The following is a 19151-nucleotide window of genomic DNA, read 5'->3' as shown; positions in this document are numbered from 1 at the left end:
TTAATGAGTATGTTTTAATAAGTATAAAGATGTCGGTAAGAGACATAGAATGAATGTGAAAATAAAAGGGGAATAATAAGTTATTCAATGGGCAACTATTATCGACTTAGACAGTGATGAGATTATGTTGTTTTGATTGTTTTGATATCCTATATGTGAGTATTCAAACACTGAACAAAAAGGAGAAAAGATTTCAAGCTATAGAATTACTTAAGGCTTGATACTGTTCTATGTTACTGAGCAAGATGATAGTCGGTAAACCCTAAGGTTATCACTATCTGTTAAAGAAGGCAGAATATCTATTGAGTGAAGTTCAGTATTTATTGAGTAACAATCGAGTAATAATAGAATGCATTGGATGGATAAATACATTATTAAATGTAGAATACCAATGAGCTAGAGCTGATCAGATGATTGGTATGTCGTGCAAGAAGTTTGTTGAGGATCTATGACATCAAAAATACAAGAGATAAGATCTACAACGCAGATTGAACGACCATAACCTAGCACAAGTTCCAAGGCAAGGTAAAACATTTTTATATCAAAGGATACAATGAACCTAGTCACGTTTTAGGATCTGATGGCTAAGATTGATCATGGGAAATGTGATCAAGGAGATTAAGTGGTTAGGTATTGTTCATAAATAAGAAACTGTTGATGAATAATGCATGTGGGCAAAATAGAAGAAAAGTGATAGGACAGTAGTGATCACTGAGCATAGAAGATTGAAGATCTTATTGAAGAATAGATTGAGAAGCCCAACAAGTAGCAAGATAAGTCTTATGACAAGATTGTTTTGAGCATATAGAATCTGCTTTAGCATTTCAGATGTGAAGTTGCAGATATATTTTATTACTATTATTTATTTTGTAAGAGACAAGAAATCTCTTAACCGAGTGGACTTAATAGTCTTATTTGTTAACTCTCTAGCAAGGTAACATTCTAAATGAGTGTTTGAAATCCTTTGATAAGGTCACTTCTAACAAAGTGCAAGACTCTAACAAGTTTGAGGGAAATCCCTTAACCGGGTCACATCTAGCAATGAGTTTTTGTAATCTGTAACTGGATTAGCTTTTAACTGAGCATACTCTAGAAGGGTATATTTTTTAGTGGGTCCGAAATCCCACAGTGGTTTTTCCTTATTTGGGTTTCCACGTTAAATCTAGTGTTAAACATGTTATGATGTTATAAATGTATCTGTTTATGAGTATTGAATGATTTATAGTCATAGTTGCATATTAGTAAAGGCTACCAGGGTTAAAACTGGTGAATATATTGTATATTGAAGTTTAAATGATTCACCCCCCCCCCCTCTCATCTTAACTAATAACTGGTATCAAAGCTTTGGACTCCGGAAGAAAATTTTAAAGGTACTTGAGGCAAGATCCGAAGATGTATAAAAGGGATGCACCAAAGCTGAACAAGTCAAGTTTCTCCATATGGCAGAAAAGGATGAAGTTGCATTTATCAGGAATGGGAGAGTATGCAACATATTATCTAGAGAATGATTACATAGTACCTAGCACCAACCTGATGACAATGGAAGAGATAAAGGCAAAGTAGGAACATATTCAAGCTATGATTTAAATAACATCTGCATTAACCGACTCAAAGTTTAATGATCTAGAAGGCTGCAATGATGCCAAAGCGATGTGGACCAAGCTTATATCTATGTATGGTGGTGATGAACATGTTCAGAGAGAAAAAGTAGACAGTCTAAGAGGTCAACTTGAATCCATGAGAATGAATGAAGGTGAGAACATAACCCAATATAGTACAAGGTTAAAGGAAACTGTCAATTAAATCAAAGGAGCAGGAGGAACTATTGAAGAAAAGGATGTAACAAGTAAGTTGCTTAGAAAACTTCTACCTTCTTATGCCATTTGAGTCTCTACAATTAATGAATTAAGGTCTGTGCCAAACATGCCAGTCTCTTTGGATGCTACTATCAGTAAGCTACATGCATTTGAGTTAAGTAATTTTGATAATAGTGGGTCCTCGATAAATAAAGTTGAATCTGCATTTAGTTCTTTTCATATTGGTGAATCTGATGATTACAATGATAGAATGTATAAGTATACTGAAGGAAATCACAGTGGAGCAAGTGAAAGATTTTGCAAAAATATGGAAGAGATACACAAACTATATGAAGAAATCAAAAAGCAAGAAGAGTTTGAAGCATTATTAGCCAGAAGGTTACCGAGAGGCAAAGGTAAGTATAAAGGAAAGTTACCTTTAAAATGTTTTAACTGTGATAGAATAGGACATATGGCTTCTAACTGTCCTGACAAATAATCTAGTGAAAAGAGAGGATATCGAGATGATAGATAGAAAGACAACCAATACAGAGGACACCGAGACTTTAGAAGGAAAGATAGAAAGACATGCCTAGTAGCTGATGAGGAATCCAACGATGATAAATATGATGGGACTGATACAGAGGAAGTTGTTTATGTGGCTATCAAAGATGGAATAGATGAAGAAAGGTATGAAGAAAAATCCCTAATATCTCACATAAATAAAAATGATTCTTGGATCATAGATAGTGGGTGCTCATATCACATGACAGGTGATAAATACAAGTTTGTTAAATTACATGACTATGATGGAGGATATGTAAGATTTGGTAATGATGCACCATGTCTGGTGAAAGGTAAAGGATCTATAACACTTCTTGACAATGCTAAATGTGATGATGTATACTGGGTTGAAGGTTTGAATTACAATTTGTTGAGTGTAGCACAGCTGAACAATATGTCCGAATAGAATTCCAGAAGGGAAGTGTCAAAGTTCATGACAAACATGGAAAGCTGGCTACTACCGGGACACAAACAAAAGGTAATACATTTCATCTTGACTAAACTTGGAACAATTGTCTGTATGCTAAACTAGAAGATACTTGGTTATGGCATAAAAGGTTTTGTCATGTAAATTTTGATAACCTGATCAAAATAAGTAAGAAGCACCGAGTAAGAGGTCTACCGAGCCTGGAACAACTAGAGAATACAATATGTCGAGGATGCCAGATGGGTAAGATAACAAAGTCAAGCTTTACAAGTAAGTCCTACACCTCTAAAGGAATTTTAGATCTAGTGCACACTGATCTTTGTGGTCGTATGAAAGTTCAAAGTTATTATGGAGATAAATACTTCATATTATTTGTGGATGATTACTCAAGAATGATGTCAGTTATGTTTTTAAAAGAAAAATCAGAAGCCTTTCAAATGTTCAAATGGTATGAGGCTAGAGTTGAAAAAGAAATAGGAAGATAGTTTAAATGTCTAAGATCTGATAGAGGAGGAGAATTCATTTCTAATGAATTTAACCTATTTTGCAATGATCATGGTATAAAGAGATAAGTGTCTACACCGAGAACACCTCTGCAAAAGGGATTGTTGAAAGAAGAAACTGATCAATTGTAGAGTGTGCCAGAACCCTCATATTCGAAAAGAGGGTACCTCAAACATTTTGCAGAGAAGCAATCAACACTGTAGTTTACACTCTGAACCAAGTACAACTAAATAAAGAAACTTTGAAGACACCATATGAAATATGGTATGATAAGAAACCCAATGTAAGTTATTTTAAAATATTTGGAGGTAGATGTTATGTTCACAAAGTTGACAGAAATGGAAAGTTTGATCAAAAAAGAGAGGAAGGAACATTTCTTGGATATTCTTCTAGAAGTAAAGCATTCAAATTTCTGATCAAATCATCTAACAAAATAGTAGAAAGTGCAAATGTGAAAATTGATGAATTTGCAGAAAGAAATGATGAAGAAAATTCCAAAGAACTAGAAAATTATGAAGAATTTATTTATGTTCAATCGCAAAATCCTACCGAGAAAGTTGATGAAGAAAATGAAGAAAATACTCAGTTACCGAGTGATGAAGAGGATCAAACAGAGCATACCGAGCCCATATTAGACAAGTATGTCAAAAGAAATCATGCATCAAGTCAGATTATAGGAGATAAGGACGATCTAGTGATGACAAGGAACAGACTGAGACAAAACACATGTCTGATATCTGAATTTGAACCGAGGATAGTAAAAGAGGCATTTAGTAATGAAGATTGGATAAATTCTATGATAGAAGAAATTGAACAAATCAAGAAGAATGAAACATGGACACTGGTCCCAAGACCAAAAGAGAAAAATGTAATCGGTACAAAGTGGATTTTCAGAGACAAGCTAAATGAAAAAGGAGAGGTCATTCAGAATAAAGCAAGACTAGTTTGCAAAGGATATGCTCAAGAAGAAGGAATTGATTATGGTGAGACTTTTGCACTTGTGGAAAGACTTGAAGGAGTGAGAACATTGTTGGCATATGCTGCTTACAAAAATTTCAAGGTATATCAAATGGATGTTAAATCTATATTTTTGAATGGTATACTAGAAGAAGAAGTTTATATTGAACAACCTGAAGGATTTATTGAAGACAAGAATAAAGATCAGGTATGTAAGTTGAACAAAGCCTTATATGGTTTAAAGCAAGCACCTAGAGCATGGTATGAAAGACTGCACCCTTATTTGATCAATATTGGATTTATAAGAACAAGTGAAAACAACATGTATATGAAAAATGATGAAAACAATGGTATACTACTTTAAGCCATATTTGTTGATGATATCATTTTTTGTGGTAGTGACTCCTTATGAAAGAACTTTGGAAATGAAATGTGCAAAGAATTTGAGATGTCATTAATCGGTGAAATAAAGTATTTTATAGGTTTACAGATACTACAAATGAAAAATGAGATCTCCATTACTTAATCCAAGTATATAAAGGAAATCTTGAAGAAATTTGGAATGGAGGATTCTAAACATGTAAGTACTCCTATGACTACCAATTGTAAACTATCAAAGAGTGATGAATCTGCATCTGTTGATGAGACACTTTACCGATCTATGATTGGAAAGCTGCAATATATGGTTCACAGCAGGCTAGATATAGCACATGCAGTAGGTATAGTTGCAAGATTTTCTGCAAATCCCAAAGAAACTCATTTGACAGCAATCAAGAGAATTTTCAGATACCTGAGAGGCACTAAATATTATGTCTTAGTGTATCAAAAGAGAAATATTGTTGACTTAAAAGTCTATACTGATGCTAATTGGGCAGGAAACATTGATGACAGAAAAAGCACAAGCGGTGGAGCTTTCTTTTTGGGAGATAGACTAGTAAGTTAGCTTAGCAAGAAACAAGGATGCATTTCACAGTCAACAACTAAAGCTGAATAAGTCGCTACAGTATTGAATTGTACCAATATAGCATGGATCAAACAACTATTGGAAGGTATGAATAAGAAAGTTATTGAGCCAGTAACTATATTCTGTGATAATACTAGTGCCATTATCATTTCAAAGAATCCAATAATGCACTCTAAGACAAAGCATATCTCTATAAAGTATCATTATCTTAGAGAAGAAGTTCAAGAGAAAAAAGTGGTGCTGGATTATATCAGTTCAAAGGAATAAATAGCAGATATTTTCACAAAGCCATTGCCAAGGCAAACTTTTGAGTATCTCAGAAGTTAGTTAGGGGTCCTACCCCTATCTAGTACTCACTGACAGAGTTCGGTGAAAGAATAAATTCTATGAATCTAAAGGATAACTATTTATGAGTTGATGCTGCTTTACACACTTTAGGAGATAGCCTAAAGTTGTACAAGAAAAAGTGATTGAAGACAAAGATGCTCTGACCATGAATGAGACTGGAAGGAAATTACTTCACAAAGGAAGAAATCATGAATTATTTTTTCTTTTTGGAATTGTTGTCAAAGGGGGAGAAGACTAATTTATAAGAAAATAACTGAAGAAGTTGGGAGAAGACTAATGACTAGGGGAGAATTCCAAAAAAATTTAGAGAAGTTTAAATAGCAATCTGAATCAGAATCAATTGAAATAAATCATGTTGGTATTGCCATTAAAGTTGGTTTTGTCATCAATGCCAAAGGGGGAGATTGTTAGCATCTTAGGAGGTTTGTTGGTATGAGGATATTGAGAAGATTGTTGGAGATTGTTGATATAATTGAGAAAGGATGATTACTATCTTAATAATATTATTTTGTCATTGATGTCAAGCAATTGATTTTCTCATTCAATATGATGTTGCCATATCTTAATGAGTATGTTTTGATAAGTATAAAGATGTCAGTAAGAGACACAGAATGAATGTGAAAATAAAAGGGGAATAATAAGTTATTCAATGGGAAACTATTACTGAGTTAGACAGTGATGAGATTATGATGTTTTGATTGTTTTGATATCCTATATGTGAGTATTCAAAGACTGAACAATAAGGAGAAAACATTTCAAGCTATAGAATTAGTTAAGGCTTGATACTGTTCTATGTTACCGAGCAAGACGCTAGTCGGTAAGCCCTAAGGTTATCACTATCAGTTAAAGAAGGCAGAATATCTACCGAGTGAAGTTCAGTATTTACCGAGTAACAACTGAGTAATAACAAAATGCATCGGATGGATAAATACATTATTAAATGTAGAATACCAATGAGCTAGAGTTGATCAAATGATTGGTATGTCGTGCAAGATGTTTATTGAGGATCTACAACATCGAAAATACAAGAGATAAGATCTACAACGCAGATTGAATGGCCATAACCTAGCACAAGTTCCAAGGCAAGGTAAAACATTTTCAGATTGAATGATACAATGAACCTAGTCACATTTCAAGATCTGATGGCTGAGATTGATCATGGGAAATGTGATCAAGGAGATTAAGCGGTTAGGTATTGTTCATAAATAAGAAACTGTTGATGAACAATACATGTGGGCAAAATAGAAGAAAAGTGACATGACAGTAGTGATCACTAAGCATAGAAGATTGAAGATCTGATTGAAGAACGGATTGAGAAGCCCAGCAAGAAGCAAGATAAGTCTTATGACAAGATTGTTTTGAGCGTATAGAATCTACTTTAGCATTTCAAATGTGAAGTTACAGATATATTTTATTATTGTTATTTATTTTGTAAGTGACAGGAAATCTCTTAACCAAGTGGACTTAACAGTCTTATTTGTAAACCCTCTAGCAAGGTAACATTCTAAATGAGTGTTTGAAATCCTTTGACAAGGTCACTTCTAACAAAGTGCAAGACTCTAAGAAGTCTGAGGGAAATCCCTTAACCGGTCACATCTAGCAATGTGTTTTTGTAATTTGTAACTGGATTAGCTTTTAACCGAGCATACTCTAGAAGGGTATATTTCTTAGTGGGTCTGAATTCCCATAGTGGTTTTTCCCTATTTGGGTTTCCACGTTAAATCTGGTGTTAAACGTGTTATGATGTTTTAAGTGTATTTGTTTATGAGTATTGAATGATTTATAGTCATAGTGGCATATCAGTAAAGGCTACCGAGGTTGAATTTGGTGAATATATTGTATAGTGAAGTTTTTATGATTCACCCCCCCCTCTCATCTTAACTAACATATATATCTATATAGATATTATATATATGTATCCAATTATCATGAAATTTGATTACTTGATGAATTTTGTTTTACCTATACATAATCATTTGGGATTAAATATATATATAAATGTATCTGAGTTCTAATAATGATTCAATCATGGACTTATAAATACATATGTAATTATCGAATATGTAAATAGATTTGCAGAATTTAAATTACTTTCTGAAAATCCATATTATATATATATAAATATAGGAATGGTTTATTAAAGAATTTGTTAAGAAGTTTAATATATATAAATAAAAAGTCATTATTTATTATAATAAAAATAAAATAAAATGAATAATAATAAATGATTATATGATATTATAGTGGAAAGCAACTTAGTGACCTAAAAGGATGGTGGTGGGGGGTTAGTTTTAAAAAAATGTTAAGCCTTGATAGTATATAAGATGTTGAATCAATCATACACATATATATCTATATAGCTATTATATATATGTATCCAATTATCATGAAATTCGATTACTTCATGAATTTTGTTTTACCTATACATAATCATTTGGGATTAAATATATATATATGTATTATATATATAAATGTATCTGAGTTCTAATAATGATTCAATAATGGACTTATAAATACGTATGTAATTATCGAATATGTAAATAGATTTGCAAAATTTATAATTCCTTTATGAAAATCTATATTATATATATAAAGATAGGAACGGTTTATTAAAGAATTTGTTAACAAGTTTAATATATATATAAATAAAAAGTCATTATTTATTATAATAAAAATAATTTTACAAAAATAATAATAAATGATTATATGATAGTATAGTGGAAAGCAACTTAGCGACCACAAATAATGGTGGTGGCAGGTTAGTTTAAAAAAAAAGTTAAGCCTTAATAAGGGTACTCGATAGTAATATTGACCACTCCCCTTATTTAAAGGGAGGGGTCGGTATTACCACCGACCACTCCTCCCTTTTATTTAAAGCATAACTAGATTGCAAGACACATAAGCTGCCAAATAAGGAATGGTCAATAGGTAACGTGGTTTACCAGCCCCATAAATCCACTGATGTCTACCTTAATCGACATGTATAGTAAGAAGTTAGTTTAATTTAACTTTTCATGTTTTAAGAAAGTCGTTTTTAGTAAAGTTGACTTGGTATGAGAGTCAAAAGCCACATGAATCATCAATAATTATGAACCTAACAACTTTAGTGGTTTGGTGTCACAAAGTAGATAATGAATAACTTTGCATGCTGAACACATAGGTGTTCAAATCTGATTAGGATTGTTATGTTGCTAATAGACCATGTGTAGTGTCATTTAGAATCAATCCACCACTAGGAGAGATAGCCTGGAAGTAGGAAAGAAGGTAGATGACAACACTATATATAGATCATTGAATTGGAAGAGAAAAGATAGATGCAGTGAAGGTTTAGAGAATAGAATGTAGAAGAGAAAAGTAGTGGAGATTTAGATGTGTTTACGATCGAGTCGTAAAATATCGACGACGATCATCTCTAATTTAGAGTCAAATTTCAGAGGAAAGTTTAGAAAGAATAGAGATAAAAAATAAGGTTAGGGAGGATATAATTAGTAGAAGAATCGACAGTTGGAGAGTGGTAGAGGGTTTGTGAACCATCTTGGAAGAGAGTAGGCAGATTTGAGGATGAAAGAAAGTCTATCACCTCAAACCAGTAACAAGAGCATAAGGAGGTAGGATCTACTTTAATTCTTTGGCCATGATGCATTTAGAAAGGATAGTGAGTAAGTCATGAAGTAATACAATGTTTATTAGAATGAAGTTTGATTGAGACAAGCCATCATTAGAACAAAATTGCTTGAACTCTCCTTTGAATAGTCATATAGAGAAATGCATTATGAGGTACATTTGATAAAATAACGATGAACATGCATGGAAGATTCTAAAGAATGGTAGGAAGTGCATTATAGGTTGCTTTAGTTATTCTTTAAAGAATGATCTAGTTTTAAATTTATGCAATATTATAATGAAAGAGTTAGAGTCATGATATGAATCATTTTTAATTGTTTAAAATTACGTTCATGTAAATATAGATACAATACTGAATTATTTTCTTAAAGTTTGTTGATAAACTTAGTGAAACTCTTAGAAATTAGATCACCCAATCCTCTAGAAACAGAGTAAGAGGATAGAGAGAGTAACTTTGAAATTGAACCATGAAGAAGATGAAATACTAGGATAATGACTTATTAAATAGTGAAGTTTATTTTGATATCATAAAGAAAAGACTTACACTTTAAAATTAGATCCTTGCATGAAAAGTAAAGATGGTTATTAGGTGTCTCATTTGAAAATCCATATAGATAGGCACTTTATGAATTTTCATCATGTTAGATTGTTGATATGGAAAATTAGTAAAATCAGTGAGTTAATTTTTTAAATCATGAAAAGTCACATATTAGTATTAAACTAAATATGATGTTTGAGAAAAGAGGTAAATGAACCAAGACACATGGAAAGATAGAGAGCTTAGACAATATAAACTTAGAATTCTAAACCATAAGAAATGGAATGCATGTTAGTAATTACACCATTTAAATGTTTTGATAATTGAATAAAAGAATGTGTAATCATTATATTCAATTTCTATGTAAGGATACATACATGGGTTACACCTTCTTAATATTTAATTCTTGTCTTTAAATTGCTTGAAAGATAGAAGCGAAAGATTGTTTTCTTTCAGATGTATATTTGTTGGCAAATGTACACTCCAATGAGATATTGTAGGTGATTGAAGGTTTTGTCATTGATGGCAACCTTACAATCCTATGACACCAGCAAGAAAATTTACTGGCACCGACAAAGACAGACTCTACACCGGCACAAAGACCACCTGCAGTAAAAGGAAGCATACCGGCACAGATGCCGACATGAATTTTGTTTGTAATATATTTTGTTAACTATTGTAAAATCATTGTAAACAGACGTGACAAGTTATAAAATGACTCATATATATAAGAGATCATTGTAGAAAATTTTGTAATAGATGGAAGAAAAGAAATAGGTGAAATAAGGCAAACCTATTATGCGAATTATAGGTTAAGGGTTTATGTATGAAGCAGAGCTATAAACCGGTACTGGATCTAGCATAGTAGATGCTATTTTGAAGCAGTACAAGACAATGGATTTATATAATCCATTTTGTAAGTCACTGAGACTTCCCATTTTCTAATTGAGCAGTGAGCTCGAGGCACTTGGCCTTCCTGCATGTGCAGGCCCCTCTTGTAGTAGTAATATTTTCTTATGGCTAGTAAGTGAATATTGTGGGTCACAAATCCCACCGAGGTTTTTCCCACACCGGGTTTCCTCATTAAACTACTATGTTATGGTGTGTTTTTCATGTGGTTGTTGTTATCTCTATTTATTGCATTATTTCTTGTTTACCGGTATACAGTATTGATATGCTTTACATGTTTTAAGTTAAGAAAATCTTTTAACCGGTTAGATACTGATTCATCCCCCCCCCCCCTCCTCTCAGTATCTATGGGAATCCTAACAATATTTGTTTATCCATGAAATATTTCTTCCTGTCAGATAGGATTGGTTTTAATGAAAGATTGACTCTTTCTATTTCTACTTGACAAAAGATTGTCTTCTTTTAACATTGTATTTTTATCTTATGAGAAATAGGAAGCTAGAATTGAAAGGAGAAAGATTGTCTTCTTTAAACATTGTATTCTTATGAGAAATAGGAAGCTAGAATTGAAAGGCGAAAGATTGCCTTATGTAAATATTTATTCTAGATTCATGTGAACAAAGATAGATAGGCTTGTGTTTGTGGAAAGTTACCTTCTAGGATGGGTGTTGAATGTGGATTATAGAGAGAGAGCTTGATTTTTGTAAACTATATTATTTGTTACGCATGGCATTATACTCACTCAAGTAATCAATTGAATAATCATTGAAATAGATGGAATTTTTTTATTTATCCACTCTACCACATCCTTGATTGATCTTGCATGTTTCTTAATGGAATTAGAAAAACGAATTGCATGTATCATCTAGGCACACATGAGATTCCATCTTGTCTTTCGAATTCTTTTGCTAAGAAATTCGTGCAGGGTTGGGTATTCTTGATTGACTAAGAATTTCGGGGAAGTGTAAGCTTCAAGTTTGGCTGGAAAAAGTGCTTGAATCTTGTTCTCATCTTCATGCTAAAGATTGCATTGAAGATAGCTTGGGTTGTAGATCAACGAATGCATCTCACCCTTTACTTTGTATTATTTTGTTAGTGAACTTATGACAACTTGAAATGCCTAAGTATTGTATGATTGAGATAGTAGTTTTATCGATTTATTGAATGAAGAATCTTTACCTTTTATAGAAATTTCATGTTTATTACGATATAAATGGAATGATCAAATGAAGCTATGGATGGAAAAGTGGAATGAAATAGCCTTATTAACTGATTTATGAGTTTATTTAATAATAAAGAGTATTTCGGCTATTACTGAAGTTAGCACGATTTACTTCTTTATAGAAAGACACAAAATCATTAAAGGGATAGGTTCATAGATCAATAGGATAAAAAAAAAACATATAGAGATAAATTTTAAATTTCTTAGATTTGAAGCCAATATGATCTTCTCTACTTTCTAGACACATTGGTTGAGATTTACCTGTTTCAAGAGTCCATCCATTTTTAATGTCCTCATAATGAAATAATTTGCACCTCATTTGAGGAATCTTGATACATTTATGTACTATTATTTCTTGTTCTCAATAAAGTGTGGACACTTAGTCTTTTTATCAAGAACCTATAAAAAATAACATTATTTGTATACAATTGGAAACAACCAAGACCTTTCAAAAGTAGTTGATGATCTACAATTGATAATGAAAATATCATGTATAGAAAAAAAATTATTATTTGAAATACTTTATTTTTAGATAATTCTAATTGCATGTCATATTAAAATTTTGCCTATATCAACTATAACCTATATTATAATAGATTATTTTATAGCTATTATAATATTCTTTTGTAACATTACAATACAATTCTATGGCACCCACTTATTTTAAAAAAATTATAAATTATTTTCTATAAAAAATAATATATAAATCATATTTTCAATTAAGTTTTTTGCAAGTGAAGAAAACAATGTGCAGCAAAATTTAGTTTTGTAAGCGTGCCATTTAACAATTTTTTAAAGTTTAAAGATCATTCCTGCCTCCAGACATATATTGTAATTATGAGACCTGCATGTACGGAAATTCTCGCTCTTGAAACGTGAGAACAGACCATAATCCATTGTCTTCATTATTCCTAATGCTGCTTTGCCTAATTGTATATGAAATCATGGCGTTCAAAATATAAGCAAGAAATGCTATCCCAAAAAGTTGCACATAACTGTTTCAGGAAGGGTTCAATAAAGATGCACAAGTTTCCAAACTCAAACTGCGCAGATTCCATTTAAGAGGAACTTTCTATCACTGAACTCAATTGTATTTGTCGAAAATCGTTTGAATGTTTCCTCCACCTAAACCTAAAGGAAGAAATTGAGTTGAAGAACATTACACAAAATGAAATATTGAAGACCTTGTAGCTTTGCAGCTTTGCCCAGCGAATTGTTGTCATATAAATACACAGCAATGGAGGCCTACTAGGAGCTATATTATGGTGCTTTTATCTTTCTTATCGTAGGTTATATTGAGAGTATTTACCTAGGGATATCCGCAAAGCGAAATCATTTGTCATACGATTTAAAACCCTACAATCTCCACACCTAACTACAATATATCTAGCGATAAAAAAGGTGGAAATTCTGAAGGGAACATGATATCCTGAAGGAGCTTGGCAAAGCCAAAATTGACCGATCGATCAAGAACTTTTCTACAGAAACTATGAAAGAGTCAAAGCTTGGCATAAGCATTGGGAATCAGTAGAATCCCTAATCTCCTACCTTTACCATGGTTCAGCTGCAGGAAGTAGATTGCCGTCATCAAGACACTTGTCTGCCAATAATTCCACGCCTCAGAATATTTGAAGATTACGAAGCATTCTTTTCATTGGGACGCGCTATGTCTTTAAAAAAGAAAAGCATCCCATTATTATTTATATAAAATATTTTGAGTGCCTTAAATCTTATCAAATTCCCCCCAAATGAATCTTCGTTGATTTCTAATTCCTAGAATGTCTAGTTGTGTATGCTTTTTCATTAATAGTTCATTATTCTGTAAGTAGAGCCCATTGGTAAAGTTTCTTTGCTTTTCTAAAAGTAACTTCTAGCCCAATACATAGACAAGGTCGTAGTCATAAGTATCGTAGAGGAGAATAATTAATACTTTGCCTATTTATTATAAATTTGTTAATAATATATTATTTTCATCAACATGTTTGTTTTGAATTAGTTTGTGTCCCATACCATTGTTCTCAGTCCCTGCCTTCCCTTACCCCCACACTCTCTATTCTGTTTGGTATGCTAACATCCTTTCAGTTATCTTCTTTGTCTGCCTAATGGTAGAGTTTTAGGATAGACAAATAGTTATTCTTTATTCTATCCTCTAATTAGTTTCCTCTGAAATGGATCATTAACCAATTGTACCAGTGACTCCTAATAAATAAGAACAAATTATCTTTCATATAGAGATAGGTATGGCTCTTAGTTCTAATAGTTTCCGAGATGCGTTTTTCTGAAAATTTTGAGATTTTTTAAAAAGTGATCAATTAGAAATGGTGTTTGAATCTCAATATCAAAAGTATATGTTCTGAGATCTCAACACTACCTTTTTAGCTTTTGTTCTATTAAAATTTTGGCCTACTTGTTTTGATTCCTCATGCTTCATAACTCTTTCCACTATTACTTCCAAGATAATTACCAACTTAATCGCTATTCATCTCAAGTATATTTTAGACATATTTTTTACTGGATAGATTAACTAGGGAAAGGGCCCTAATCCCAAGTTACAATAGCATAGCCATTATAAAATCTACTGAGCCAAATATGTTGCAAATATGAGTTTGTGTTGTCATTCATGTCAAACATGTTGTCATTGAAATCAACAAAAGTCTGAAACTATGTGATCAATTGTGTTGCATCTAAAGTTTATGCATATGTTCACATTGATGTATGGAGATTGCTGATAAATATTGTAGATGGTATATTCAGTTGACTCATGACTACAATTAAGCATTGAAGATGTATTCAAATGTAGAAGATTTTGATTTAGTGTGTTTTTTCTACTAAACAATCTATCAAAGAATGTTTCGTATTTTATTCCGCATTATGTTGCCTTGATTCATTTTTCCTTGTAATTATAGTGTGATGTTGATGGATGTAAAATACTATTACATCTAAGTGTTCATGTTCCTATTTATTCCATAATTTATTTGGTGTCGGTCTCTTGGTAATGCAATGACAATGTACCTATTGCACATGAATGCTTTGCATTCCTCTATCTTTTGATGTTTTTGGAATTGTGGTTCACTAATCTAGTATTGTTATTGTTAGGTGATGCTATTTTGCGCATCTACATTTTTTGTTGATGTTCTCATCACATTTTGAGTAGGTTTGATTGGGTTACATTATTTTTCTTATCACTCAAAGTTGACTGGAGTATTTTAAGTTTGTGTGATTGTGTGTAGAGTTGAAGGTAGTGATTTGGGAGTGATTGGAAGGTGTTCAGCCATGGTGTGATTCTTCACATATCTTGTTTCCCATTTGTATTGATTTGGAGAAAGTATTTGAGGTCGATTATTTATACTCTACATTTACATCTAGTTATGTTGACCTGATTGATGTATTTGTTGGTAATTGACACTCAATTGGTTGGTTTCAATATGTTGTCATTGATGGCAACATGGCAACTTATTTCGGCTTCATTTTTTGGGTTAGTTGAGTACCGACAGGCACTTTATACACACTTCACCGGCGCCGACACTGGCACTGATAGGTTGGAAGGAAGACTTTGGTTACTGGCAATGCAGACCAACATGGTTTATAATCTGGTTATTAGTATTGGCGGCTAACATCTTTTGGATCTGGCATTGACAATTGTTTTTGATATTCATGTATTTATGTTATCTAGCTGACATGTATATTCATATTGTATATATCTTTTTAAGCCAACATAAGGCATGATGAATTGTAAAGGGTATATAGGTCAGTTGGTTAGATCATTTTATGATATGGAAATATAGATATGTATTGGGAAGGAAATAATGAAGGAGATGCGAAATAAATGAGAGAGATTATCTATCTGAGGATATTATTGTAAAGGGTTATTTCACTATAGGGTTAAGGGTTTCAGACCGGAATAGACAGAGCTTATCCAGAACTGTATTCAGGTATAGAAGATGTTATCTTTGCAGTTCAATCATTTCTCTGGATTGTAGTCTGAATTTGTATGTAGTCAGTGAGGCTCCTTTCGTGATTGAGCAGTGTGCTCTAGGTTGTATGCCTTCCTGCAAGTGCAGGCCCCTATATTTTGTAATATATCTTCATATGGCCGATGGATTGATATTGTGGGTCACAAATCCCATCATGTTTTTTCTTGTTTGAGGTTTTCCACATATAATTTTGTGTGTTATGATATTCCTTTATGTGATTGTCTTATTGGTTGCTTTACTTCTTTCAATTCTATATGTACCGGTATAATGATTAGTGTATGTATGTTTTAATAAGGTTCAAATTGATCATTCTGATAGAACACTGATTCACCTCCCCCTCTCAGTGTTCTTGGATTCCAATAATATCTTCCTTATGTGGATGATAGATAAAGGATGAAATGTTTTGGAGGATTGTATGTTTAATGAGAAGAGTTACGTGTTTCAAGTAAGTGTGAAGGTGCATGACTGTAGATAAGCAATAATGAAGTCAATTCTAGATGTCTAGAGTAGTGAATTATAATCAACATTTCAAAGAATGTGTGTGTACTCGGTTCAACAATAATTATCCTTTTTAATTGAACCTATAATATCTTACCTTGAAGTTGTGATCTTCAATGTTTTGCAACTCCATTATATATTTTACTAAGGTTGTATGTGTTATCCTACAAGTCCAGATCAAGAGAAATGAGCTTCTTTGGCCTAGATTCTAAAACTTTGTAATAAGTTTTAATAGTGTGAGATAGTTCTCACTATGGTTCTTTCCACATTTGTTTTTCAATGTAAAACCTTAGTGTCCTTGTGTGGGTGATCTTTTATTTTTAGTTGTTTACTTCTACAAATGTGATAATTAGAATGAATGATAAATGAATAGTTAAGTTTTAATATTAATTTCAATTCACCCCCACCTCTTAGAATTCAAAAGTGTTCAACGAATCTAGCCTCATACCCAGTCAAAAGGGACAATCCTTCAAATTGTATAAAAATTAAAGCACTATATTTTTTTTATTTTTTTAGTTAGAGGTATTAGTAGAAGGGTACACTTTTTTTATTACTTCCAAAGGTGCGAGGGTGGTGAATCAGTATTCACAAAAACTTGATTATATCAAGTTATTTGAACAATAAAAATTATCCTAATACATGTGCATGGAAGTAAGCAACACAATCATCAAAACACTCACAAAAATACAAAGATTTTTATGTGGAAAACCCGAATTGGGAAAAACTACAGTGAGATTCAGAATCACAATATATATAAAATAACTATTTTACAATGTATAGGGAATCTTTCCAAAAGAGCTCACTGCTTCAGACTTGTTGACTGAGGTACACAACCTCGGGCAAGGTACAAATAGGCACTTGCTCAGTTGAAGATCACTTCTTTAGGGCAAGATATAAAACTTCTCTTACAATACAATAGAAATAGTAGATTGAACTGTATACAAAATAGCATCTATTAGAATGCTAATAATTATTCACAAATGTATACTCATCTGTCTACTCATTACATCTTTGAATCTTTGCAATTTCTTTAAGATATTGGTTCCATCACTAGCAATAGACTTTGACATAGTCTCTCTTTCTTATTTTGTAAATAATTCACTCAATATATACCAATCTGATCCAAAATACACTTCACTAGTTTGGCTAAAAGAATATGAAACGTATACATACCATCAACCCAAAAATGCATAATCAGTAAGGTATAGGAAACATGTGAGAGTTCAAACCAAGTCTGCACACCTTCCAATTAACACCAAAAACCTTTATGCACAACTGGTCTGACCAATACGCACAAACTCCAATACAACACTTGATCTATTAAACACATACTGTCTTATTCCGGACCTAAAAGAAAATGATTCATCTCAAGAGAAACACAATATCTTGATCTGCAAGATAGTCATGCTAATAAAAGCAATCAAGTGGACAACATGATCATTGGAGATATATCTAGTACACACACTCATTCTAGCCCACAATACAACACAACATGAATCTTCAATCACTTCTATAATGTAGTATCACAGAAACAAACATCCAAACCAATAACCTGATGTACCATGCATTAGTAGAATATATATATTCGGAGCACTAGCAACAACTGGTTCATATAGGATTGACAAAGGTTTGTATCAATGACATCCATGACATCCATATGTGCAACAATCTCCCCCTTTGTCATTGATGATAAAGTGAAATCTTCTACAAACATATTCTTTTGTTTCTCCCTCTAACAATATTTCTTCGCCTGATCAAAAACTGCGACTCCCCTTATCAGAAATCTCTCAAAAGAAATGAAAATAAAATATATTGAAGAAAGAAATTTGCTAGTGAAGAAAGGAATTTTTTTAGAGGTCTGTCCAATTACAGAGAAAAATAAATTCTAATTATGATACCATGTACGGATATCCTTACCCTTGAAACGAGGAAACTGTCCGTAATCTCTTGTAATCATTATTCATCATGAAAGAACATGGATCAAAGCTGTACCAAAATATTGCGCAGAACTGTCTGAGGAAGGGAATAATGTTGAGCAAATTTACAAAGGTAAAGCGTGCAGATTCAATCCAGAGAGCTAGGAATGAAGCTCAGAATCCATGTAAACCTTCACGTACAGTATTTTGAGAGGAACTTCTGGAAACTCTAGGCAAATCTGTTTGGGGACAGTTTTCTTGAATGTTTCATCCACCCGAATCTAAAGAAAGAAATTCAGTGGAAAATAAGGAATAATTGAAGCCAGTAAGCATAGTTCAAATTGAAAGTCATATGTAGCCTTGGAGTTTTACTCACTGAATTGCTCTATTGTATCTATACAACTATGAAGGCCTACTAAATCATATCATAGTGTCGCCTTAAACAAAGGCTAAATCGATATATTATTAAAACCCTAGAATCTTTATACCAATCTAATCTACACCCGGCGACAGAAAAGGTGGAAAATGCGAAAGAAAATAGATTTCCCCCAAAATTGATTGATCAATCAGAAGGTTTTTCTGTGGGCCCCAACCGTATCGACGAGTGAAAGAAAGTTCCCACGCCAATCAACGGAACCGCTAATCTCTTATCTTACCATGGTTGAGCTGCAGAAAGCAGATTGTTGGGATTAAGACACTTGTCTGCCGGTAATTCCACGTACCAGACTATTTTAAGATTACCAAGCATTCCTTCCATTGGGACACGTATGTCTTTATAAAAGCACATCTTACCAGAGCCTTCGTACGTATTAATTGTATAAAACATCTTGAATGACTAAATCCTTAACAAATTCCAATTAAAGTGGTCTTCCTTGATTTCCAATTTCCTAGTTTGATGGCCCAGCAATAC

This window comes from Cryptomeria japonica, chromosome 9, assembly GCF_030272615.1.
Source record: "Cryptomeria japonica chromosome 9, Sugi_1.0, whole genome shotgun sequence".
Classification (NCBI taxonomy): domain Eukaryota; kingdom Viridiplantae; phylum Streptophyta; class Pinopsida; order Cupressales; family Cupressaceae; genus Cryptomeria; species Cryptomeria japonica.
The sequence above is the reverse complement of the archived record's forward strand: the minus strand, read 5'-3'. Positions refer to the sequence as shown.